Source organism: Rhinolophus ferrumequinum, chromosome X (assembly GCF_004115265.2).
Source record: "Rhinolophus ferrumequinum isolate MPI-CBG mRhiFer1 chromosome X, mRhiFer1_v1.p, whole genome shotgun sequence".
NCBI classification, from domain to species: domain Eukaryota; kingdom Metazoa; phylum Chordata; class Mammalia; order Chiroptera; family Rhinolophidae; genus Rhinolophus; species Rhinolophus ferrumequinum.
In genome coordinates, this window is record NC_046284.1 from 73,229,363 (window position 1) to 73,256,715 (window position 27,353).

The window sequence follows — 27,353 nt, forward strand, 5'->3', positions numbered from 1 at the left end:
ACTCCTTGCTTTGTCCCCACACTCCACCCCTACAGGGTCTCGCCTCACAATCTAGGTGACAAGAGTCTTCTGCGATTGGCCCTGTGCGAGGAGCCTGGAGGTGAATGCAATATCCTGGATATAGCCAGGCTCTCTGGGCACAGCCAGGGTTTCTCAGGGCACCACCAGTACTTCTGGGCACAGCCAGACTTCCTAGGCTTCTTAGGGTACCACCAGTCTCGCGAGGCACAGCCAGGGCTCTCAGGGCACTGCCACTCTCTCTGGGCACAGCCAGACTTCCTGGACTCAGCCAGGACTCTCAGGGCACTGCCACTCTCTTTGGGTACAGCCAGACTTCCTGGGCTTCTTAGGGTACCACCAGTCTCCCCAGGCACAGCCAGGGCCTCTCAGGGCACTGCCACTCTCTCTGGGCACAGCCAGATTTCCTGGACTCAGCCAGGACTCTCAGGGCATTGCCATTCTCTCTGGGCCTCTCAGGGTACTGTGCTGGAACAACAGCGGCTCACAGTCAAGGTGCTTAACAATATTCTCGATGGCGGCAAGCCACAAAAGCAAACATCCGCCAGTTCCACTACATGGTGGTGTGTTCCCAAACAGTCAAGCGGTCCATTAAATTAGGGATGGAAGGCAATTCCCCATAGTCCATAGTTATTCGCCAGGGCTGTCCTGGGGGTGAGGGATGACCTTGACCTCACCCTAATCTCCCAAGGAGGACTCAGCAAGTGTTTCCTCCTGGGATTAGAAGTCCTGCATCCGGGCTGCCTCAGCAAGCACTTCCCAGCCCACAGGACCGCAATGTCCTTTGCTTTCTCCGGCATTTGCTGGTTGGGGAACCTTCCATGTCTTTCCACCCCTCCACGGGGGTCCAGGTCTCCAGCCGCTGCTCCTCGGTCTTCCTGAGACTGAGTATTCATACGCACAAACTGCTCCACCGCCCTGCAGGGAGCTTTGGCCGGCACCATACCCTGCTCGCTGTGCCATTTGTCGTGCGGGGCGGCCTGTAGGGTCTCTGCTCCCGCTCCCCACATAAGGACTCAGGATATGGCTAGGCCAAAAAGGAACACCCACGGAGCCATAGGTAGGGAAGTCATACCATTATGGTCTCACTGGAGGCTGGGTTCACACGAGGTGCGACCTGCTGTCCACTTTGCTGCCAACCGACCGACTCTCCTCCACTCTCCTCCAATATCCTCGACTTCCCTCCGTACCTGCGGCAGTTATATTAGTGGCCAATGGCTCAATGGTTACAGCTGATGGCTATCTACTACCCGAGCCAGCACCTTTCCACATGAGGCCGAGAGCCTGGAAACTGCTCTCTGGGGCTCTGTCCCCACAGTGGGATTACCCAGTCTCTTGTTACTGCCTTTGTTTTAAAGTCTATTTTGTTTGATATAAGTATTGCTACCCCAACTTTTTCTTTTTTTTTAATTTCATTTTCAGGAATATCTTTTTCCATCCCTTTACTTGCACTCTGTGTGTGTCTTTCAGTCTGACGCGAGTCTCTTCTAGGCAGCGTATTTAAGGATCTTGTTTTCTTATCCATTCAACCACCCTATGTCTTTTGATTGGAAAATTTAATCCATTTACATTTAAAGTAATTGTTGAGAGATATGTAGTTACTGCCATTTTATTATTCATATTTTTTATCTTTTTTCTTCTTCAAGAAGTCCCTTCAACATTTCTTCTAATACTGGTTTGGTGGTGATGAACTCCTTTAGCTTTTTGTTGTCTAAGAAGTTTTCATCTGTTCTTCAATTCTAAATGATAGCTGTGTTGGGTAGAGTAGTCTTGGTTGTAGGTCCTTGCTTTTCATCACTGAATATTTCATGCCAATCCCTTTTGGCCTGCAAAGTTTCTGTTAATAAATCAACTGATAGTCTTGTGGGAGCTCCCTTGTAGGTAACTAACTGCCTTTCCATTGCTGTTTTTAAGATTATTTCTTTGTCTTTAACCTTTGACATTTTAATTATGATGTGTCTTGGCGTAGGCCTGTTTGGGTTCATCTTGTTTGGGACTCTCAGTGCTTCCTAGGCTTGTGTGTCTCTTTCGTGAGCCAGGTTAGGGAAGTTTTCCATCACTATTTCTTTAAATAGGTTTTCAATTCCTTGATCTCTTTCTTGTCCTTGTGGCACCCTTGTCCTTGCTGGTTGGGGAACCATCCATGTCTTTCCACCCCTCCACGGAGGTCCAGCTCTCCAGCAGCTGCTCCTCCTGGTCTTCCTGAGACTGAGTATTCATACGCACAAACTACTCCACCGCAATGATGTAAATGTTGGTATGCTTGATGTTGTCCCAGAGGCCCCTTAAACTATCCTCATTTTTTTTGATTCTTTTTTTTTTCTGTTCTGATTGTTTGTTTTGTGCTACCTTATCATCCAAATCATCATTAGATTCTCTGCTTCATCTAAGCTACTGTTGATTCCCTTTAATGTATCATTTTTTAAGATTTTTATTAAAATATAGCTAACATACAATATTATATTAGTTTCAGGTGCACACCAAAGTTACTCAATATTCATATATCTAAAGAAGTGATTGCCATGATAAGTCCAGCAATCATCTGACAACATAACACATTATTACAATATTATTGACTGTATTCCCTATGCTGTACATTACATCCCCATGACTTGTTTCATACCTGGAAATTTGAACTTCCCTTTTTAAATTTTTCAATTACAGTTGACATCAATATTATTTTATATTAATTTCAGGTGTACAGCATAGTGGTTAAACATTTATGTAATTTAAGAAGTGATCCCCTTGATTAGTCTGGTACCTACTTGTCACTATATAGTTATTACCATATCATTGACTACATTCCCTATGCTTTACTTTACATCCCCATGACTATTTTGTAACTACCAATTTGTACTTTTTAATCCATTCACCTTTTTCAGCCTGCTCCCAACCCCCTCCCATCTATCATCCCAACAAATCTAGTACTCCTCTGACACCATACATGATTATTACAATATTGTTTACTATATTCCTTATGCTATACCCTAAATCCCCATGACTACTTTGTAACAACAAATTTGTACTTCTTAATCTGTTCTCCTTTTTTACCCACCTGCCCAGCCCCCCTCCCATCTAGCAATCATCAGTACGTTCTCTGTATCTATGAGTTTGTTTCTGTTTTATTTGTTTATGTTGTTCTTTAGATTCCACATGTAACCAAAATCACATTCAATCTGTCTTTGTTTGACATACTCCATTTAGCACAATACCCTGCATGTCCATCCATGCCTCTGCAGATGGCAAGCACCCATTCCCTTCCATGGCAGAGCAATATTCCATTGTATATATGTACCACCTCCTCTTTATCCATTCATCCATTGACAGAAACCAAGACTGTCTCCACATCTTGGCCATTGTACACAATGCTACAATGAACATATGGATGCCCACGTCCCCTTCAAGTAGTGTTTTGGGTTTCTTCAGATAAATAACCAGAGGTGGGATTACTGAGTCTTTCTTTGTCCCTTGTTATAGCCTTTGTTTTAAAGTCTATTTTCTAGTATAAGTATTGCTACTCCAGCTCTTATTTTTGCATTTCCATTTTCCTGAAATGTCACTTTTCCATCCCTTTCATTCTGTGTGTGTCTTTTAATCTGAAGTGAGTCTCTTCTAGGCAGCATATGTAAGGGTCTTGTTTTCTTATGCATTTACCACCCTATCTTTTGATTGGAGCAAATTAATCCATTTACATTGAAAGTATTTTTGTTGATAGATATGTAGTTATTGCTATTTTATTATTCATATTTTTTTTATTTTTTTCCATCTTAAAGAAGTCCCTCTAAGATTCCTTGTAATACTGGTTTGGTGATGATGAACTTCTTTAGCTTTTTTCTTGTCTGGGAGCTCTTTATCTGTTCTGGGATTCTAAATGATAGCTTTGCTGAGTTGAGTAACCTTGGTTGTTAAGTCCTTGCTTTTTATCACTTTGAATGTTTCCTGCCAATCCCTTCTGGCCTGCAGTTTCTGTTGAGAAATCAGCTGACAGTCTTATGAGATTTCCCTTGTAGGTAACTAACTGCTTTTCTCTTGCTGCTTTTAAGATTCTCTCTTTGTCTTTAAACTTTGGCATTTTATTTATAATGTGTTTTGTTGTGGGCCTGTTTGGGTTCATCTTGTTTGGTACTCTGCCATTCCTGGGCTTGTATGTCTCTTTCATTTGTCAGGGTAGTGAAGTTTTCCACCAGTATTTCTTCAAATAAGTCTTCAATTCTTTGCTCTTCAGAAGGTTTGCAATTTCATTCAATTCTCTTGTCCTTCTGGTACTCCTGTGATGCAAATGTTGGTGCACTTGTTGATGTCCCAGAGGTACCTTAAACTATTCTCATTTTTTTGGATGCTTTTTTCTTTGTGCTGTTCTGATTATGTGTTTTCTGCTACCTTCTCTTCTAAATCACTGATCTGATTCTCTGCTTCATCTAATCTACTGTTGATTCCTTCTAATGCAGTCTTTATTTCAGTTATTGTGTTCTTATTTCTGACTTTTGTTTTGTTTTCTAGCTCCATTTTTATGTTTCCTATTCCTCTGTTGATGTTCTCCCTGTGATCATTGTGCATCCTTATAACCAGTGTTTGGAACCCTGCATCTGGTAGATTGCTTGTCTCCATTTTGTTTAGTTCTTTTTATGGAGCTTTGTTCTCTTAGTTGGGACATGTTTTTGTGTCTCCCCATTTTGGATTCCTCCCTGTGTTTGTTTCTATGTATTAGGGACAGCTGCTATGTCTCCCTGTCTTAGTACAGTGTCCAAGTAGTAGGTGTCATGTGTGACCCAGGGGTTCAGTCTGCCTCATCACCTGAGCTGGGGCCTCCAGGTGTGTCCCTTGTGTGTGTTGTGGGTTGTGTGTGCCTCCTCTTGTAGTTGAGCCTTGGTTGCTGTTTGCACATAGTGGGAGGGATTGATTCTCAGGCAATGGGTTGTGAGGACTGGCCATGACTACAGTGGAGGAGCTGTTGTGTAGGAGCTGACCCTACAGAGCAAGATTCGCTTTAGTAGGGCTCTGGTGCCTACCCAGTTTGCCCTTTGGATGTGTCATTTTTGGAGGAGGTTGAGTGGTGCTCTGGTGTGGTCTGAAATTGGCCACGAGGTGTGTTTGTTCTGGTGCCTTTTGGTTGGTCTCTGTTGTAGGCCCATGACAGCTGCTGCTTGTGTCCTGCCCAGGGTCACTTGGTATGAACTACAAAGTGATCTGCAAATGGTTTCCACTTGGGCTGGCTTGGAGGTACATGGGGGAGTCCAAGCTGTAAGCCAAGGTCAGCTGCCACTAGTGCCAAGCTTGGGGCTGCTTAGCAAGTGGTAACGGGGCACACCAAGGCCAGATACTGCTTGTTTGGGGTTTGTGAACTTTGGAGAGATTTTAGGAAAGTCCACAGCATGAGCCAAGATAGGCTGTATGGAAAAGCCACTTGAAGTGGCTTGGGTGGGCCCCAAAGTTGTGTGGGTGGGGTCTCATCGTATCACCAGGGTAGGGCAAAGTGTTAGCCAGGTTGATGGAGACTCGCATATGGCAGCCACCTGCCTCTCCACACTGACTGAGGGGAAGGTTTGACATAGGAACAATGGTACCTTCCAGCACTTCTGTCTGGGACAAAGCTGTCCCTCCAGCTCTCGGCCTGAAGCTGGATAATTCAGTTCCTCACCAAATGTTCCTGGCACCTTTTGAATTGCTGCCTCAACACTGGAGCTCACAGCAAATGAGTCTTTCAGTGAGTAAGTCCCTGCCTGGACCCTTTAATGGAAATGCCTGGGACTCCAGCAGCCCTCCATCTCACTCAACCACAATCTCCACTGGTTTTCACAGCTAGAAGTTATGGGGACTTCTCATCCTGGCAGACACTGGAACCCTGGGCTTGGGAGCCTCGTGTGGGGCTGGGACTCCTTGCTTCCCAGTGGGAACCTCCCCAGCTGAGATATCCCTCCTGATTTTTAACTGCCACATGTGGGTGTGGGACCATTTGGTTCTGCATCTCTGCCCCCCTACCAGTCTCAACATGGCTTCTTCTGTATATCTTTAGTAATAGGATTTCTTTTCTGCTAGCCTTCAGGCAACTCTCAATAGTTGTTCTGTAGTTTAGCTACAATTTTGAGATGGTCGTGGGAGGAGGAAAGCACAGTGTTTATCTCCTCTGCCATCTTGACGGAACTCGCTCAAATACCTTATTGTTAAATGGACACAGTTAATTTCATATAGGCTTCTATGCTCTGATGTTATGGCTAAAGACATTAGAAATAGAATGGCCTCAATATTAAGTTCACTTTTCCTCCTGCATTTATATTTATTTATGTGTAAATGTGTGACAATAATTCAGTTTCATTTCTTTCTTTCAACTGCTGTAACTGAGGTATGATTGATGTTTTAAGGATTGTTTAAATTCTTAAAATCAAAAGTTTAAAGCTATGAGGAACATTAGAGTCATCTAAATCCATCATTTTGTGGTTGAAGAAACTGTAAATTATAGTCAGATTTGTAAAATCCTTTAAAATCCTTGACTAAAAGATATTGCTAAAACTAGGGCAAGAGAAGTTTCAGTAATAATAGTAAGTAACAACAAAAGAGAAAGTTCCTTTATATTTTTTCTCTGTTTCACATTTCAAGGTCACTATTGTAGAAAATTAGGTACTCAATTTATAGGTTATGAAGATAGTAAACACTGTCTATTTCCTTTAAAAATAGAAGATATTGCTAGAATAAAACAGATACTATATAATCATGTACTTTAAAATACTTTACCCTTCTTGGCTCTCAGTTTCTCATGTGTTAAAAGAGTAAAGACATATCTATATTGCATTTCACAGTTTCTAAAGTAATTTCACATATATTTTATCATTTGCTCCTTATATCAAATAAGTAGCAGATCCTGAATTCAAACACAAATTTTTCTGGCCCCTTAACACAGTCCTCTTTCTATTACATACATACTTAGGCAAAGAGTTTTCTTGGTAAAACAGTCATGATTCAGGTCATCCCAAAACTTGTAGACACAAAGATTGAATCACCTATGTATTCTCTTTCAAGTATATCTCAATTGATAATCTCACTAGTATTTCTCTTAATTATTACCAATGAAGGCTTTGTAATCAGCAAAACCTTGTTGCTAATTATTAGACATGACAGAGGTAAACTGGCTTCTCTAGTCAAAGAAAGGTAATTTATCAAAGTCTAACCTGATGCTGGCAATTGACCCTAAGTGGCATTTTAACTTGTTGCTTCTCATCTAAAAGAAAATTTCTTTGATTTATATCAGAGGAACATTATTCATTTTTAATACTGCTTCAGTTTACAATGAAACTGAAGATGTCAAGTGATAATTTTGTCAATTTAAAGTTTATACAGGTATTTTATAGTTTTTTCATAAATTATTACAACTGGGGCTGTTTAATCAATAACCAGTTAAATGGTGTATTTATTTTTATTATTTTGTGCTGCTGGACAGAAAATGAAAACAAAAACTAATGTGATGGAAAAAACCACAGATACAAGTACCAAAACAATAGCTGAAACCACGCAAGAAGAAGTTGTTAAAGAAGAATACAATGAAAATGCTGAAAATGGAGAAGCCACAATTATAGAGGTATCTTACAATGTTAACAGATTTGTCTATTTGAAAGTTTAATAATGGGTGCAACTGAAAGAAATCTTATTTGCCTTGTAGTTCAAAAGTTGAAAAACATTAAACGAGGCATTCTATAATGCCTTAGACCATTCAGGCTGCTATAACAAAATACCACACACTGGGTGGTTTATAAACAACAGAACCTATTTCTCACAATCTGGAGGCTGGGAAGTTCAAGATCAAGATAACAGCATTTTTGGTGTCTGGTGAGGACCTGCTTCCTGATTTATAGATGACAGTCTTCTCTCCTGTCATGATGAAAGGGGCCAGAGAGCTCTCTGGAGCCTCTTTTATACCCTCATAACCTAATCACCTCCCGTAAGACCTACTTCCAAATACCATCACATGGGGGATTAGGTTTCATTAGATGAATTTTGGGGTACACAAGCATTCAGTCTGTAGCATATAGTATAATGTAAGTAAGGGGAGAAGAAAGAAACTTTAAATATGAGATTTACATGTATGGGTAGTGGGAGCAGTGGCTTAGCATTGCTATTAATAGAACAATGCCAGTGATCATGATATACTACTAATATAATGACTCTTATTAAATACAGATTTAATTTTCTATTTCTTTTGTCAGGACATAGATTATTTGTAAATCCTTTTCCAGATCATATTTTTCCCTGCCCTAAAGATTGCAAAAGAACTCGTTATATAAATGTTTCTAATAGGTATTGCTGTGCATATTTAATGCATACCACATTTTTTTAGGTATTATAGTAAAACACTGAAAATGGGATATAGTGCCAAATCTACAAACCAAACCTGTGCATATAGGGAAAATCTTTTGTAACTGATCCTATGACAAATGGCAAAATACTTTTCAAGTAGCTCTTTACAAAGGAAACCTAAATTTCACCATTATAGAAACATAATATATTATTTCTTCAAGGAATGTATTTTTGTTTACATGCATGCTATTCATTGAGAATTGCTGATATAAAATATGTCATTTTTCTGTATTTATTTCTTCATATTTATAATGGAAGTTATATGAATAAGTTTTCCTGAATTTATTGTTCCAAATATCTGTTTGTATATTTGTGTGAAGTTATTAATTAATCCTATTTCTTAGAATTTTTTTTCCTTGTGATGTGATATTTAGTAGGCTTTTTCCATGGGAAAATCACTTTTTTGTAAAGGAAGTATTATTATTTCTATAAAACAGATGTAATCCTGTCTAAATATTTAGGGGAAACAATTCTAAATTTACAAATACAATCTTGTTTTTTTTCTCTATACGTATAGGCACCAGCTCCTGAAGAGGAACGTGAGGAAGTAAAAGAAGAAAAAATTGAAGATGTTGAAGAAGAGGGAGGAAAAAAGAAAAAAACAGTGGCAGCAGGAGAAAAAAATGAAAAAGATCAGAAAGGAGATGGAGAAGATCAAATCAAGGAAGAAGAGAAAGGAGAAGATGCAAAAGAGGACAAAGATGGAAAAGATGATGAAGATGGAAAAAAGAAAGAAGACGGAAAAGAGAAAGAAGACCAAAAAGAAAATGGAGATGAAAAAGAGGGTGAAGATGTAAAAGGGAAAGGAAATGGCAAAGAGGAAGAAGACCAAAAGAAGAAAGGAGATGAAAAAGAGGGTGAAGATGGAAAGGGGGAAAGAGAGGATGGCAATGAATCTGAAGGTGAAAAAGATAAAGAAGATGAAAAACAGGGAGAAGACAGAAAAGAGGATGAAGATGGGAAAGAGGGTGAAGATGGAAAAGAGGATGAGAATGGAAAAGAGGAGGAACATGGAAAAGAGAAGGAACATGGAAAAGAGGAAAAAGATGAAGATGGAAATGAGGAGGAAGATGGGAAAGAGAAAGAAGATGAAAAAGAGGGGAAAGATGGAAAACAGGAAGAAGGTGGAAAAGAAAAAAATGGAAAAGAAGATAGGAAAGATGGAAGAGATGGGAAAGAAGATAAAAATAAGGTTGAAGTTGAAAAAGAAGTAGCCGAAAAAGAAGAGGTCAAAAAAGGAGATGGAAAAAAAGAAGAATCTCAGAGTATTATTTAAAGCTGCCTTATATAGTTTCAGTAATTTGGTAATGTGTACCTCCATGTTGTAATGTTAATAGAGATGAATATTTTTATCAAATATTTTATAACTGCAGCTTTTCCTTAGTATCAACTGAATTTCAGAACATCTTTATACTGATCATTAGCCACAAAGTTCCTAACATGAAACCTTTATCTATAAACTTTGTGATTGTAATAGCAGAATATATAGAAAAAATACACTTTCAACTTTGTGTAAGTTATGTATTAAATTTTGAAATTAATTTTGCTCCTATATATGTGACAATTTCATTAAGTGGAAAGATTCAAAAAAAGTTTCCTCAAACGTTCTTGTGGTTCTCTAGGTTGCTTTTATAAAGAAAGTGAACTATTTTCATGTAATGCTAAGAGTTAGAATTATCTTTCCCAAATGTAACTTTATTACTAGTTTGGGAAAAAATAAAATTGTAATTCCATTTTTAAAAGAAATGCAAATGTCTATTTCAGAAGGGCAGTTCTGATTATGTGTATCCACAAAATTTTACTGGATTCATCTTAATAAAAATTTTCTTCAAAGATAACTGCAGTTTGTTATATCTCCAAAAACATAGTTAATGAGATATTATAATGCTTACTTTTTTCTATTGTGATATTCATGAAAGTATTTAAATATTTTTGCATTTAGATAAAATTAACACAACATAAAATTCACCATTTTAGCCATTTTAAAGTACACAATTCATTGGCTTTTAGTATATTCACAATGTTGTACAAGCATCACCACTATCTAATTCCAGACCCCGCACACACACACACTCACACACACTGGTCCCTGACAACCACTAATTTACTTTCTGTCTCTATGGATTTACCTATTCTGAATATTTCATATAAATGGAATCATGCAATATGTGGCATTTTGTATCTGCCTTCTTTCACTGGGCATGTTTTGAGTTTCACCCATATTGTAGCATGTATCATTATTTCATTTCTTTTTATGGCTGCATAATATATTACATCAATATACTACATTGATTTGAGTTGTTTCCATGTTTTGTCAATTATGAATAATGCTATGAACATTCATGTGCAAGTTTTTGTGTGCATGTATGTTTTCATTTCCCCTGGGTATATATCTAGGAGTAGAACTACTGGTTCTTGTAGTAATTATATGTTTAACTTTTTGAGGAACTTCCAGACTACTACACAAGGTGGCTTCAGCATTTTATATTCTCACTAGCAATGTATGAGCGTTCTAATTTTCCCACATCCTTGTCAATACTTGACACTGCCTGTCTTTTTTATTATAGCCATCCTAGCAGGGAGTTTGGGGGTGATCAAAATAGGGATTTTGATTTGCTTTTTCCTAATGAAGTTTAGCATCTTCTCTTGTGCTTATTGGCCATTTGTATTATCTTCTTTGTAGAAATGTCTAGCATATCCATTGCCCATTTTTTACTTGGTTTGTCTTTTTAGTATTAAGTTGTAAGATGTATATATTTTGGGTATAAATCTCTTATCAGATATAATGATTTGCGAAACTTATCTTCCATTCTATGGGTTGTCTTTTCATTTTTGATAGTATCCTTTAATGCACAAGTTTTAATTTTTGATTAAGTCCAATTTATTGACTTTTGTTGCTGGTGTTTTTGGTGGTGTATCTAAGAATCTGGTACCCATCCCCAGAGCACAAAGATGTACACCCATGTAAAGAGTTCTATGGTTTTCTCTCTTACATTTAGGTCTTTGATATGTTTCATGTTAAATTTATTATATGTTGTGAAGTAGAGCTCCAACTTCATTCATTTACATGTGGCTATCCATTTGTCTAAGTACAATTTCTTGAAAAGACCATTTCTCCATTGGTCTTGGCACTCTTCAAAAATCAACGGGCCACAGATGTTTGATTTTATTTCTGGGATCTTTTTTCTACACCATTGATCTGTATGTCTGTTTCTATGCCAGTACCACGCTTTTGATTACTGAAGAACTGGAGTAAGTTTTGACATCATAAAGTATGTGCCCTCCAACTTTTTTCTTGGTTGCTCAGGGTCCCATAGAGTTCTATATGACTTTTAGAATCAGCTTGTTCATTTCTACAAAACAAAAAGGCATTTGGAGTTTTGATAGGGACCACAATCAATATGCAGATAAATTTGGGAAACTGCCATATTAACAAATGTTTTCTAATCCATGAACATAGGATGTCTTTCCATTTATCTGGGGTCTCTAATTTTAGCACTATTTTGTAGTTCTTAGTGTACAAGTCTTGCACTTTCTTGATTAAATTTGTTCCTAAGTATTTTATTCTTTCTGATGCTATAAATTGAATTGATCTCCATTTAGGGTTGTTAGTTATTAGTGTAGAAATACAACTGATTTTTGATTATTGAGCTTGTATTCTGCAATTTTGCTTAACTCATTTATTAGATTTAATGGATGTTTTGTGGATTCTTCAGAGTTTTCCACTTACAAGATCATGTCATCTGCAAATAGAGGCTGTTTTACTTTCCAATTTGGATGCCTGCATTTCTTTTTTCTTGCTTATCTTTCCTGGCTCTAAAAAGGCTTCACATATGTTAAGAATGAACAAGGAAATACACAAATTCAGAGTCCAACTTTCAAAGTATAGACCTCTGACTCTACCTCTTTCCCAGGTCTGACAGGCCCTGCACCATTTCATACCTTCTCTCAAAACTTTGCTACAGTAATCAAAACCAACCTGAACAGACTGGTGAAACTTCTAGGTATCGTACCTGGATCTCTCACTTCCTGGCAATATTCTGCAACCACAGAAAATGTACGGTCAACTCCCAACACAGAAATTGTTCTTTTGAGCACCTTAATTCCCTTTCATTGTCAAAGCTAAAATAAAAGTAACAATCCTGTTTTTTTTCTTAATATTCCAAGTGACAAGAAGAACTGTGGTAATGAGTAATCTTAACTTTTCAAGTGAAAACCTACCCTTAACGTTAAATAGGTAGCCACCTTCACTTTATGACATTGTTTTAACTATGTGATAAAATATTCATATAACAATGCCATGGTACACTACAGAAGGATCATTCCTTCACACCATGATACTGAAGTAAACTTTTTTCTCCAGATCTCACATTGTTTTATTTCTCGATGTTTTAATTGGCTCTTGTCCTTTAGCACCAAAATTTTGCTTCATACAATTCCTCTTCTAAAAGGCTCAATAGTAGTATGTGAAGGGAGGAGTGTAGTAGGGGAGTGCTGATTTATAGAAGCAGCACACCATCACTGTAAGTGAAAGTGGATGCAAATTGTAAATCTATAGCAGAACAATTCTTACTAAAAATATAGAGAAATAGAGAAAGGTATAAAAAAAAATCTTCAGGGAATCCCACAGAAAAATGCAAGAAATACATTTGGAGTTTCTTTTGTAATACAGAAGGTGCCAAAAAAATGTATATACATTTTCAGAAAGGAAAAAAAACTGTATTAATTGTAATAATCGATATATACCAATAACAAAAGATGAATACAGTGACTTGTGACTTCTGCAAATACAAGAGGTGCTCAAAGTGGTTACCATCAGCACCCAGACACTTCCAATGATGGTGAACTACTGCTTGAGCATAGCTAACATCTCTTAAAATATGTATACATTTTTTGGCACTCCTGTATAAAGTATCTTTTGTTAATCTCATCGGCAACACGACTTTTTTGCTAATACACTAATTCATCACAATAATTGAGTATACAGTGCTGAAGTTTTAGTCTAAAAATTTCTGTTGTGACTTTAAAGTGTTTGCCCCATTCATAACCATGAATTTGGCTGGGGTAGGCAGGCCACAGAATAAAAAAATAATAATGGGAACAACCCTTTAAATCATTGTAATTAGATGGAAAAGTATAATTTAGTCTATTGCTGTACTTTGAGAAATAGGGTTAACTATACACAATTCTTCAGGGGCATATCTGCTGCATAAAGCAAGGCCTATCAATGTTTTCCCTTAATAATGTTTAACATGTTTCATGCTTTTTCATGCTGAACATTATCAATCCTTATTTAAAAACCTATGTTTGGGATGGTATGAGCAAAGGGAGACAGAACAAGTGTATGTCAGAGCTGGACTCTAATTTCATAAACCATAATACAAGTATTATTAATGAGATCACACAGATAAATCTTGACATCATCTTAAAAATCAGGTTTTGAGAATCCTCAAACAGTAATGTTTTGGTCCTAGAATAATTATTTTTCTTCAAGATACTATTGGCAGAAATTTTACAAAATTAAAAAACAACTGTGGAAAAAGTTGGTTAATGCATAAGGAATAGAGAAAAACCTCACCAAATCAGCTGCAGTTTACAGCCTCCCATGCTAAAATTAAGTTAAATCTAAACCACACAGTAGGTAAATGACTTTTGTGAAGGTACTTTTCTAACATACAGAAAAGGTTTTTTAATGTTATATTTATACATTAGATATTATTTTTATCTTAAAGTACGTGGATTTAAGACTTGTCAATAATAATTTGCCTCATGAATATAATATACTCTTTCACATTATGTTGATTTCCTTAACTTGGAAAATAGTAGGCAAAAGTTCAATTTTACATGGAGTAATACTCATTTTCTCTCACCTGTTATCTCTGTTACTAGAGTTGTTGATTCTGATTGTTTATTTTTAAAATCTTTTTAAATGTTTTTCCGATGAACATTGTCTTTACATATTTACATTAAGTATCACATAATAGTATAGATCAAAATGGGTTCCCTTTAAAAGAATTAAGCATTAAATTCAGAAAAAGATTAAATATTCCTTAAGAACCAAAACTGTTTTAGTATATACTATTTGACAATGTATGCCTTTAATCCTTTGACAAATGTATTGTGCAGTCCAGGTTTAGTGGAGTTTACTGAATAATTTAAATGAACTCCAATGTTTATGGACATTTTGTTTCAGATCATATAATGGAGAAGGGTGTGTGTGTGTGTGTGTGTGTGTGTGTGTGTGTCTGATTTCTAGAGAAGAGAGAAAGGAGAAATCACAAAGTGAGATAGTGAGATTGATGATTTTGAAATATTTTACTAGTAGTGGTTAAAAAGGCTATTTTTTCATATAGATTAGGAATTTTTACCAAGGGTTAAATAACTTAAAAATGTAATATGTATAAAAGTGTTTACAACGTGCCAGGCACTTCCTTAAGCATATTATATATATTATACATATATGTAAAACATATTTACATATAACAACCCTATGAGGAAAGTACTATTAGTCCCATTTTATATATGAGGAAACTAAAGCACAAAGGCCAATCGGTTTAGTTTACTTGCAGTAAATCCATGGTTTCCAGGATTTGAACTGGGTTATGCTGCCTCTTAAATGGGCTTAATCCACAAGCCATTTCTGCCCAATAGGATTTTGTTTCATAAAAATACTTTTATAAATCCAATGAGAATTGATAAGTTACCAGTGTTACAATTTAGATTACTTGATTTATTTAGTCAATAAGTATTTGAGTACCAATTATGCATCAGATAGTGGGGTTACATCTGTGAAGAAAATAAGGATCTTTCTTGCCCTCATAGATCTTATCAAGCAGAGGAAACCAAATATATATTTTTAATCACATAAATAATTATATAATTACAACTTTTGTTAATGCTATAGGAGACTCATAAGGTAGCTAAAAGGCAGTATGACAAAGACCTGGGAGAAGCTAGCACTTGTGGGTGGTTAGAGAGGTCAATTTTTATGTAGTGTGTCTAATTCATTCATCCAGACATACAGGTTGATTGAACTCAGATAGGAGGTTCTCGCTTGAGTTTTCCCATGCAATTATAGACACACAGTGGCTGGAGTTGCAGTCAACTGAAAACTCAACTGAGCAGATATTTAAGACAACTTCTTCAATCAACTGTCTAGTACTTCAGCTTGTTCAGCTTGGATGGTTTGTCACATGGCTAATTAGCTTTTTTCTTTTCTTTTTTGTGGCATGGTGGTTTCAGGGTAGTCCAAATTCTTACAAGGTGGCTGGTAGTTGGTGGCTGGCTTCCGCCAGAATGTGTGTTCCGAGAGACCTATACACAAGTTGCAAGGTTTCTAATAACCCAGCCTGGGAAACCATGTATTACCTCTACCCCACCTCCCACCCCCACCCCCCTTTTTTTTTTTGGTCAAAAAAAATTCATCCCAAATTCAAGCAAAGGGAAATAGACAAGGACAGGAATACAGAGAGACATGATTCACTGGGAAGCTATCTTTGGAGATTAACTACATCATGCTCCATTTTCTGTATTATTTCCAGAATTCCCACTACATGGATGTTGGACCTTCTGGGGTGATCCTCTATTTAAGATAAATCTTTTCTCTCCTATTTTGCTTCTCTCTTTTTCTTCTTTCTGGGATATGTCCTTATATTTTCAACAAGATGTCTGTTGAATTTTCTATTTATTTTTAATTTCATTGCTCTCTTTCTTGCTCTGTGCTTTTTGCTTTTTTCATATTATGCTGTTCTTATTTCTTGATGTAACATTTTATCTACTCTGTTCTCTGGTATCAATTTTACAACAATTTTTTTATTATTTTTTTTTGTTTTAAGTTTTCTTCTGTTCCTTGTATTGCCATAATTCCTCCAAGGCCCTCCCTTCCCTGCCTCACCCTCATTTTGGCTTGTTTTGCTATCTGCCTCAAATGCCTGGTGATTTAGGACATTTGCCACTCATAAGCAAGAATGGGACAATTAAAAAGCTGATTGGTGAAGTTTGTCAATTAATAGCACCATGGGATGATTTGTAGGAATCTGGCCATTTCATGAGCAGGATCTACCAATGTCATTCTCTGAGCTTTTTCTCTACAGCTAGTGAGTTTCTCTACACAGGAATAATGTAAACTCCTGTCTGGATGTACAAGCTTGACTACAGATAATACGAAAGCCCCCAAAAAAGAGGCACTGTGGATCTCAGTATTAGTCAGGGTTTTCCAGAGAAACAGAATCAATAGAAAGATAGATAGATAGATAGATAGATAGATAGATAGATAGATAGATAGATAGATAGATAGATAGATAGGTAGGTAGGTAGGTAGATAGATAGATAGATAGATAGATAGATAGATAGATAGATAGATAGATAGATAGAAAGAACATAGATAATGGATAGATATATAGATAGATATACATATAAGTAGATAGATTTATTATAAGGAGTCACATAATTATAGAGACTGACAAGTCTAAATCTGTACTATGAGCAAGTAGGCTCAATATCTGAGAGTTGACATTGTGGTTCCAGTCTTAAAGGCCAGCAGCCTAGAGAACAAAGGAGGCCAATGATTCAGATGAAGGCAGTCAGCTAGAGAATTTCCTCTTTCTTAAGGAAGTTGGTCTTTTTGTTCTATTCAGGCCTTCCACATTATGGGGAACAATATTCTTACTCAAGTTAATGGGTTTACATGTTAAGCTCATCTAAAAATGCCCTTTAAGTTAACACATAAAACCATTACAGTTTCACTGATTAGTACGTATACTTTCAATTAATTCATTGTGATATTTTTCAAAAAGCACCTTACCTCTGTCCTTAGTTGTACCTTGTATCACTGAGTCCAGAGCCCTTTTGTTTCAGTCTCTGGTGACTAAACTTCTAGCTTATAGCTGCTTCAACCAATAGAATGTAGCAGAAGTGGTGCTGTGTTAGTTCTGGGTCTAAACTTTAAAACATGGTTTCTCAAATTCAGCAGTACTGACATTTGAATTTGAATTATTCTTTGCTAAATGAGGCTGACCTGTACATTATAGGATGTTCAGCAGCATCTCTGGCTTCCACTAACCAGATGCTATTTGCACCCTCCATCCATTTGTGACAACTAAGAATGTCTTCAGACACAGCCAAATGTGTGTGTGTGGGCAGGGAGGGAGAGCCAGCCTGAATACAGGAGCTAACAGAATAACAAATAAATAGAGCTAAAACCTTTATCAGACCATGCCTGGACATTATGTCATCTGGACATTATGCCATATCAAATTAACACCAATTTCCTGAGGCAGCAGTATGAAAGATAGCTTTATGCAGACTGGTGCAGCCGCTATGGAAGGCAGAGTGTATGTTCCTCAAAAAATTATGAATAGAATTACCATATGACCCAGCAATCCCTCTCCTGGGTATCTACCCAAAAAATCTGAAAACATTTAACTATAAAGACACATGTGTTCCAATGTTCATTGCAGCTCTATTTACAGTGGCCAAGACATGGAAACAACCAAATTGTCCTTCAATAGGTGATTGAATAAAGAAGATGTGGTAAGTGTACACAATGGAATACTACTCTGCCATAAGAAAAGATGAAATACTGCCATTTGCAACAACATGGATGGATCTTGAGATTGTTATGCTAAGTGAAATAAGTCAGACAGAAAAAGTCAAGAACCATATGACTTCGCTCATATGTGGATAGTAAACGGAAAGCAACAAAGGAACAAGACAAACAAAGAAACAAAATCTCATAGACACAGACAACAGTTTAGTGGTTACTAGAGGGTAAGCGGGGAGAGGGGATGGTAGAAGAGGGTAATGGAAGTTAAATATATGGTGATAGAAGAACTGACTCTGGGTGGTGAACACACAATACAATATGTATGTGATGTATTATAGAATTGTACCACTTAAAACCTATGTTGCTTTGTCATCCATTGTCACTCAATAAATTTTAACAAAAAATTTAACAAAGAAAAGAAAAAGAAAAAGGAAAAAGATAATATGCCTATTAATATAAACTACTCTAGAGCATTAAAAAAGAGAAGTTGAATAATTCATTTTATATAACTAATATATTTAAAGCAAAACAAAAGAAAGATAACACAGTAAACAAAATTAGTAGCTCAGACTTAATAAACTGTGTGGGAAAAGTCCAAATAAAATGTTAAGAAATTAAAAATTAAGAGTACATTAAAATAATACATATTGACAAATCAGGGTTTATTACAATACTATAAGGATAATGTAATATTAGGGAATATTTACTAGAATACATTAATTCTAGCAAAAAAAGTGCATTATATCAATACAAATAAAAATTTAAGAAAAAACTTTAATTTAAAGTGCTTACTCTGTGCAGACTGTGACTATCAGAAGTCCAAAAAGGTGTTTGAAAAACTAAAAAGCATTGCAGCTTAAAGAAAAAAGTCTATTACATGAAAAATGGAAGTCTATATTCTTTCTTTTTTTTTTTCTGGCATTCTTTTTTTTTTAATTTATTTTTAATTTATTGGGGTGACAATTGTTAGTAAAATTACATAGATTTCAGGTGTGCAATTCTGTATCACATCATCCATAAATCACATTGTGTGTTCACCACCCAGAGTCAGCTCCCCTTCCATCACCATACATTTGATCCCCCTTACCCTCATCCCCCACCCCTCAACCCCTTTACCTTCTGGTAACCACCAAATTACGTTCCCCACATTAATTTTCAAGCCCGTGGCCATCCTATGGTCACCGATTGCCCTCCAATCCCCTCACCCTCCCCCCCACCCCCCACCCCTCCCGCCCATCTAGAAAAAGTCTCAAAGAAAACTTAGAACTATTAATAACAATTTTCTCTGGGGAAACAAATAACAGTTGGAAGTGGAGATGGGCTATATATTTCACTTTTTATTAGGTAAGCTTTGGTATTATTTAATAATAATTTGGCATTACTTTAATAATGAAAATATATTTGTGTGTTATTTGTGTAATAATTTTAATTGGGCATATATTTAAGGTGACTAAAAACATCTACTATTGGTATTACATTATAATCTAGAAAACACAAGATGCTTGCTATTGACAATGTTATTTAACATTGTGCTACATATTCTACACATTGCAAAATAAACTATAAAGAGGAAAAGGGAATCATAGTATTTGAAAGAGACAAAGATAATCGCTATTTGTTGATGTTATGGTTGTATACCTAAAAGTACCCAAAAGAGTGGATGAAAAACTCCTGTAACTAATGGAAGAGTTCCATACAAAGGTGAGTTACATAATGAATACACAAATTTCAATAGCTTTTCTACATATTATAAATAACCATCTTTAAGACACAGTAGACAAAAAGATGTCATTCTCCATAACAATAGAGAATATAAAAAACAGGAAGAAATCTAAATTATAAATATAGAGAACCTAGAAGAAGAAAACAGTAACACTTCACCAAGAGGAGTAACAAAAGCAAATATCTATTGGCTTATCTCTAAATTCTTTCCAAATTAGCCTACAGATTTAATGCAATTTCAAAAACATCGCCAACAGAATTTTCTCAGAAATAACAAAGTGATTCTAAAGTCTATTTATAAGAATAAACAGGAAAGAACAGTACAAAAATTTTAATAAAGAATAATAAGGGAAAACTTTCCCTATCAGGTAGTGAAACATATTACCAGTCCACAATAATTAAATAGTGTTGAAATGATGCACAAAATGAGAAATTCATAGAGGAAAATAAAAAAAAAACTGCCAAACTTATCCAAGTATATGAGAATATAATAAATAATAAAAGTTGCATTTTAAATGAGTGGGGGAAAGACATAGTTTAATAAATGGCACTGAAAGCACTCATTAATTATATGAGATAGGGTGTGGGGAAGCAGATCTTTACCTTATGCCATTCTGCAAAAATAAAACCAATCTAGATGGATTAAATACAAGCATAGTAAAATTAGATAAAAATATGAGTAATTTTCAAAATTTTTATATGTGGGAAAATTTTAACTATAAAATAAATAAAAGAAACATGAAAAAGGAGACCAATACATCTACACAAATTTGAAAAATAGTCTGTGTAAAAACAATGAACACATTTAAAAGACAAATGACAAAGTGAGAGATACAGTGTCACATATCTGGAAGTCAAAGGGTTACTTTCTTAATGTATAATTAGCTGTCACAAATCACTGAGAAAAATAGGAATAACCCAATAAAATGGACAGTGGACGTGAATAGAAAATTCACAAGAGATGTTAATTAGCAATAAATATTATAAGACTTTAATCTACAAACAATCAAGGATCTATCAAACAATGACATAGGAGATCCTTGTTATCTAAGTATTTATTTTCTAAACATCTGAGGTTACAAGAAGGCATAGGGAACCTAAGGTCATCATAACACAAAATATTCCCAATGATATGACTACTTATGAATTTAGTTCTTACTCAGACTTTTTTTCAATTTCACACTAATGCCTATTCCTAAGTTTTTTGACACCTTTATCAATTGATCACTAATTATGTAATATTACCATACATGTTAAACTATAGTGAAAATGCAGTCCAAATGGACTGAAAATTAAAATTGTAGATTGCATAAGATGAAGGATTTTATGAAATCAATGAAAGAAATGATGGGCAATAGCTTGAGTAAAACACACTAAGATACTGATAAATAAAGACCAAGCAGATTTAGATCAGATCACAGTTGAAGATTTTAAAGAATCTATGGTAATATAACTACAAAAGAGAAATTTTGATTATCAAAGGATTAAGAGAGCCACATGGGAAGCTTGATGAAGCCCACAATTACTTTTTGCAAAATGACTCTAAGATCATGCCATGAATGTCAAATTTGAAATGATAGATATACTATGCATGTCATATTTTGTTGGAAAAATTACACCATCCTGCCCTCATGTTAACACTTGATTCATTATAAGAATACATACTGGCCCACCAAATTACGTTCCCCAGATTAATTTTCAAACCCCGTGGCCATCCTGTGGTCACCGACTGCCCTCCAATCCCCTTACCAGAGCGTAAGGGGGTTGGGGGGTGGGGGATGAGGGTGAGGGGGATCAAATGTATGGTGATGGAAGGGGAGCTGACTCTGGGTGGTGAACACACAGTGTGATTTATGGATGATGTGATACAGAATTGCACAACTGAAATCTATGTAATTCTACTAACAATTGTCACCCCAATAAATTAAAAATAAATTAAAAAAAAAAAGAATACATACTGGCATGTAATTATGAACTACTTTTATTAAACATAAGATGAAATAGATTTATTTTCACAATTTATCATTTTATCTTCAAGATAAAATCCTAATCCAACATTTTTTTTACTATTCTGACATTTTTAGAGGCCTTTTTTTTCTGACACCAATAATCCTTAAATAATAAGAAATCCTGTGTCATTTTGCACCTATCAGATTAGGCAAAAGTTTTTTAAAAATAATAATATTCTGTGTTAATGATAGAATATGAGGAAGCAAGGACTTTCATATACCTCTGATGGGAAGGTAAAACAGTACAAGTTTACTGAGGGCAGTATAACAATATGTATCAAAAAACTTACAATTTTATATTGTTTGAATCAGTGATTCCACTTCTAAGAATTTAATCCTTACACATAGAAATATGAACAAAGATATTTGCACAAGGTGATCATTATGCTATTTATAATAGATAAAGGAAGTCAACAATATAAATGTCCAACACACTATTCTAAGTTCTCTACATGAATTATCTCATTTATTCATGAAAATAAATTTATGAGGTAGACACTACTATTCACTCAGTTGTTTTAGATCAGATATCAGAGGCACAAAAATTTAAAACAGTATAATAAGTCATATACGCACATGTCTTCTTATGTCAGCTATCTTAATTTTTGGAATGAATGAGATATAATATAAATAAAATATTTAAACATTATAAATATATACATACATACATACATACATACATAGGGTGCCCAAAAATGTATACACATTTTAAGAAAGGAAAAACCTGTATTAAAATTGTAATAATATATATGAATGATAAAAGATGAATATAAGTCATGTGTATACATTTTTTTGGCATTCCCGATATATATACATATATATTCTGACAATTAAATTTGCAATTTGCCACTGTGCGCTTACATTGGCAGTACTGTACAGTGTCTCACAGCTGACTGTCTTGCTGAGTGGTGCTCATTATTGTTGTGTGTTTCTGTGTGCCGCCGCGAGAACGTCTGAGCTTGAATTAAAGCAATGAACAAACATTAAATTTCTTGTTAAACTTGGCAAGAGTGGAAGTGAAATCAGGGACACGTTAGTCCAAATTTATGGGGATAATGCCATGAAGAAAACAGAAGTGTACAGTCGTTTTTCTGAGGGGAGAGAACACGTCACTGATGAAGAGAAGTCAGGTCGGCCAGTGATGAGCAAAACTGATGAAAACATTGAAAAAAGTCGTCGAATTGTGCATCAAAATCATTGCCTGACTGTGAGAAGCACAGCAGACCAAGTAAACATTGATAGAGAAACAGGAAAATCTTAACTGAAAATCTTGGCATGAGAAAGGTGTGTGCAAAAATGGTCCCAAAGGAGCTCACCGATGAACAAAAGCAAAGGAAATTTTTAGCCAGTAAACAAATAACTGTATTGGAACACCTTCCTTACTTACCTGATCTGGCCCCCAATGACTCCTTTCTTTACCTGAAGATAAAGGAAATATTTAAAGGAAGACATTTGATGGCATTGAGGACATCAAGGGTAATACGATGACAGCTCTGATGGCCATTGCAGAAAAAGAGTTCCAAAATTGCTTTGAAGGGTGGACTAGGTGCTGGCACCGGTGCATAGCTTCCCAAGGGGAGTACTTCAAAGGTGACTGTGGTGATATCCAGCAATGAGGTATGTAGCACTTTTTCTAGGAAAAGTTTGCGAACTTAACTGCAGAATATATATACATATATATGAAGAAATGAACTATATATATATAAACTATATGCCCATCATGAATATATATGAAGAAATATATATGTATATATATATACAAATATGTATATATATATACATATATATGTGTGTGCATATATACATATATATACATATATACATATATACATATATACACATATATATATATACACATATATATATATATGTTGGACTAGATCCAGGGTTCTCAAACTGGGGTCTAAAGATCTCTGTGTGTTTCAGAATAAATGTATTCCCATGTATCCTTGAGTACTTAAAATTCTTAAAATGTTTCTGCTTTAAGAACTTTTTTGTTTTAATTTCGAAGATATTCTAACAATTTTCTGGATTACCTGGATGTCTGCCATGAAATTTTAGTGCCCAGGTTAATGTTTTTGTCTATGATCATATTCGTGCCCAGTGATCACATAAAATGAAAGTGGTTAATATTGCTTAAGCACATGTGGGTATGTTAGGTTGGTATATGCTAATGTCAAAATGTTAAAAAGTCCTGCAACTGCAGAACTCACACTACATTCTCTTACCCTCATTTTACTTATCAGTATCTGAAATTTTTATTTTTATTTACTTTTTTGTTTGTATATTGTCTTTCTCCACCACTGGAATGTAAACTCCAGGTGGGCAGGAATCCTGTCTATCTGTTTTTTCTTGTATCCCAGAGCATAGAATCATACCTGGCATATAATGAGTGTTCAATGTATTGTAAGTTGAATGAACGAATGAGAAACAGATCCTGATTTACTGCTATACTCTGGTGAAGACTGAATGCTAAGTATTGTTCTTTAGCTGGCCATATGACCTGAACTATATGCCCATCATAAATTGTGTCCAATCAGATCCATGTATCCATAAAGTACTCCATTATCAAGTTGAAGTATTACATAGGATACTCATCCTAAGCCCACCTTGAAGGCTCAAATAAGTAGCGCTGGCAATGTACTTGTATTCTGTGGAGTACCTTCTTCTGTCACACTGTCCTATATCTGTTGGTTTGTACCTATGAACCCATGAAGTGTTGCCCTAAGATGAAGTTGATTTCAGATATATGGTTCTTCATGATAATACCTGCCCAAAGTGGACAGATGTGGCATTATAACTCCACTCATCAGAAATGGGAAGAACAACAGATCAAAGAAAGACTCACAGAGGGCAAAGCTTTAAACAGGATATTTTCCTGTCTACTTTGCCTAGAAGGAAGGATAACCTAAGGTCAGAATATACACTGATTCATAAGCAGTGACTAATGATCTGGTCGGAAAGTCAGGGATTTGGAAGGAACACAATTGATTAGAAAAGTTGATGAAAAGACAGAGGATGAACTGTAAATGGACCCAAAACTATAGCAAATTGACATCTCATACAAACGCTCACCTCAAAGTTACCACGGCAGCAAAAAAAAATTTAACTATCAGCTGGACAAGATGGCCTTTTCAGTAGCCCAGTGCTAGTTGAAGTGAAGTGCCACTTTCGTAGTGAGGAAGATAACAGAATGTGGGAAGTTTGCAATTCTCCAAGTCTTCTAAGTCATGTACGAGCATATATTGTCATCCTCCTTTGTCAGGATACCAATCTTTTCCAAGTAGTTCTCTAACTTCTATAAAAGAAATCAAGCAGGGCTACAAATTCAGTCACCATTTTAATTCAACTAACACAATTCATCTTAGAGTTTTATCGTTAGCTATCTCATTCCTTCAGTTTCAGCCAGCCAGTGAATTTCATACTGTTCCTTGAATTGAGAATTTTTGGACTTACGTTTTTAGTTATCTTCCTTTAAATTATCCCTGCCATCAGAATAACCACATTACATTGGTATCTCATTGTTTCTCATTTCCTTTACATCATTTCATGGCAAAGTCCTCCAGACATTTACCCTTAGTGGGTCCTTGGTCTTAGACCACCACATGCAACAAATTAATTAGCTCTTTTATTACTACATACTATGATCTGGAATATAAACTAATGTTTCACATCTTTGTTCCCCACCTTACCTAGATAATCAATTCCAAATAAATTATGTTACCTTCATATTCTGTTGCCTACAAGCCACTTTTTAAGACCATTTGATATATCAGCTTGTGTTCTTTTGTTACAAATAATAGAAATTAACTCTTGCTAATTTGAGCAAAAGAAGAATTTATTGGAAGGATAAGGGGTCTCTCTCAGAATCAAATAAAAAGCTAAAAAAACAAACCTCAGAGAGTGTGCATACAAGGGAGTTTCCTAAGATCTAAACAATAGAATTTTTACGACACTCTGCTACAGAACAATGTAATAATGTAGACTAAAATCTAACTGACTTAATATTTGTGTCCCCCTTCTTCAAAGTCAAATTCTTAGACAAGCAAAAGTTACTGGCTTAGCATATGTAATGTGCCTATCCCATGCCCAGCAGCTTTGAGACACTATTATTGACACCATTCAGAACACATAGAAAGATGGAGGAGCACTCCTCAAATTAAAAGCAGTATACCGTTACGAAAAAAATAAAAAGAGGCAAGGAAAAGATATACATCATAACACCAATGACTCAAAATCAATGCACAAAATCAGAAGAGTGAAGATGACAGATAAAAGACAAAAAACATAAATACATATTTCTCTAATTAAGTTTACTACCAGAAATTTAGTTTAAGTCAAAAAATATTATCTAGTATCATAATAAATTGTTTTCTAATTTGAATTTTGTTGGTCTTATTATTTTTTATTTAAGTTTTACGTTTGATTTGGTTTTATAAGAGCTATAAACATAAGGTATTTAGGGAGTTCCAGTTCAAAATAGAGACATAAGAAGATCCTGAACTCACTTCCTCCTCTTCCTTCCTCCTCACTCCTGGACACATGAAGTCTACAGCTACATATGGAATAATTTCCCCTAAAAGAACTCAAGGCTAGTTGAGTTATGACAACATATAGGGCAAACAGGAAGAAAACCACATCAAAGCAGGCAGGAGAGGCTGGGATACAATCTCATCATTAACCCGACCCCTGCAACAGTAACCAAGAATTGGGAGGTAAACTCAGAACCCAGAGCTTCTCTCTGAGGAGTGAATGGTTGAAACCCCAAATTGGGCACTGAAACTTTTAAGACATACACTTGAGGGACACCAAATTTTGAAAATCAATGGGGCTCGTGTCTCAAGACCCGCAAGATGGTAGTGATCTGAGAAATGCTTCTTAAAGAGCTCCCATGCTCAGACTCACCTGCCCCAGGGCACCGCTCAGAGACAACCAATTCTGCCCAGACTTAAAGTGAAGGAGGTTGACTTGCTTGTATTAAAACCTTGGCCAGAGGGGCAGGAACCTAATTTAACACACACACACTAGGAGCATGCTGTAGCACTCCAGGGACAGAGATGGCAAGGGTCCATCTTCACACTCTCCCTTTGTAGTGCTCCAGAGCACCAGTATCTCATGGAAGGAAGCCTTCATGCACATCTGGTGTCCCAATTTTTGCAGCTGCCACCCAGGGAATGCCTCCTGATTTCCTGGTTCTAGAGGGTGGGAGAGATTGCCTTCCATGTCATACTGGACTATAATTATTGGTGTCACTCAGAAAGGAGCTCTACCTATCATTTTTTGTTGTCCATGGGACACCTCTACATTGCCTGGCTCTGGTGGCCAGTAGGGCTTATGTTCATGAGTCCCCTAGGATTGTAACTAATGGAGAAAAGTTCTTAAACAGTTACCACCAACAGAACACAGCAAGATGCAATAGACCCAACATATTTGTCTTTTGGTAAAGGAGGCCTATTAGCTAATCATCATGACTGCTTCTTATTAAACACACATCTAAGGGCTGGCTAAAATCCTTTCCAGAGATCTGAAGGTGGGTACTATTCTGTGCTCACCTTCTGCCACATTCCAGAGTGCCAATGTCTCCTGGAGGGAAGCTTTACACACATCTCGTGTCTGGTTTCTGATGCCAATGCCCAGGGGATCCCCCCTTGATTGACTGACTCTAGTTGCCAGCAGGGCTTTCATTCCTGGGTCACACAAGATGATGTCAATCA